The sequence below is a fragment of the Belonocnema kinseyi genome, chromosome 4 (genome assembly GCF_010883055.1).
Source record: "Belonocnema kinseyi isolate 2016_QV_RU_SX_M_011 chromosome 4, B_treatae_v1, whole genome shotgun sequence".
Classification (NCBI taxonomy): domain Eukaryota; kingdom Metazoa; phylum Arthropoda; class Insecta; order Hymenoptera; family Cynipidae; genus Belonocnema; species Belonocnema kinseyi.
In genome coordinates this window covers 134287331-134288742 of record NC_046660.1, presented here as the reverse complement: position 1 = coordinate 134288742, position 1412 = coordinate 134287331, and positions in this window count along the sequence as shown.

Genomic DNA, 1412 nt, shown 5'->3' with positions numbered 1-1412 from the left:
ACTGATTGTGTTGTCCCGTTGTGTTTGTGGTACCGTTTGAATCAGCTTGGGCTTAACCTGCAAAGAGGTCAAACATATCCTAACCTAAAAAAACCTGACCTATACCTAACCTAACATAACTTAACTTCACGTAACACAATTAAACTCATTTTTCTGTCCCGTTTTGTTTGCGGTATCGTTTCATTCAGCTTCGGCTTAACCTACATAGAGGTTTAATCTATCCTAACCTAACAGAACCTGACCTAACCTAACCTAGCCAAATTAAATTCAACCACACGTGTAGTTATGTAAGCGTACGGTTATCAGTCTTAAATGTGTGCTATATTTAATAGGTTAACTTGAACTTAACTTACAAATGAATCTAACTTAATAGAACCTAACGAAATTTTGCTTAACGCAAAACAACTTAACTTAAGTGTTCCCGTCGTAACACAATAAAATTCATTTCATTGTACTACAGGTGGTTAAAAATTTAGACGCACATTACTCATTTGAAGAAACTTAGAACTACAAGTAGAATTGGCCCCATTTCAATTAACCTGACAATGTTTGTATCAATTAAAATGTAGAACTGTAACTTAGACATGCAAATGAAGAAGAATTTTATTCAAAACTTTTTTCTCTTTGCTTTTCTTAAACTTAAGGGATATATTTATACTATCTTTCGTATTTACATTTTATCTTGCTTTTTGTCGTAATTAAATTGATTTATAGACCTACTTCAGTCTATTTTCTGCCTGCTATAACGTGCCCTTTTTTCTTCGAAGGAACGATGCAAAGGATTAGGCTTACGTTTAAGACCTACATTCGTTTTCCTTTTCAACATCCAGCAAAAATCAGCCATCATAATCTCGTCCCATCTACCCTGATATCGTTGTTCCATCACTTTTATGTCATGACGAAAACGTTCCCCTTGTTCTTCGCTGAAATCACCAAAATTTTCTGGAAACTTATCCAGATGGGAATCTAGAAAGTGAAGTTTTAAATTCATCAAGCAGCCTAACTTTTTGTAGTTTCTTATCATTTTCGCAACAATATTCTCGTAGTCTGGATGGTTTTTTGTTACCGAGGAAATTTTCATTTACTGCTTTAAAATTTTTCCAAGCGTCCATTTCAATTTTCGTCATGTGGCTCACGAAATTAGTATCTCTTGTCAATATTCGAATCTGTGGTCCATCAAAGACTCCTTCTTTCAATTAGCGTCTGAAACATTAGGGAATTTAAGAGATACATACTTATAGCATTGTCAATCTTTGTCTAACGCCTTGACAAACTGCTTCATGAGCCCGAGCTTTATGTGGAGGGGTGGCAGTAAAATTTTTTCTGGATCAACGAGGCTTTGGTTGATGATATTATGAGAAACAGGTTTGAATGAATCTCTTAAAGGCCAATGTTTTTTGCTGTAATGATTG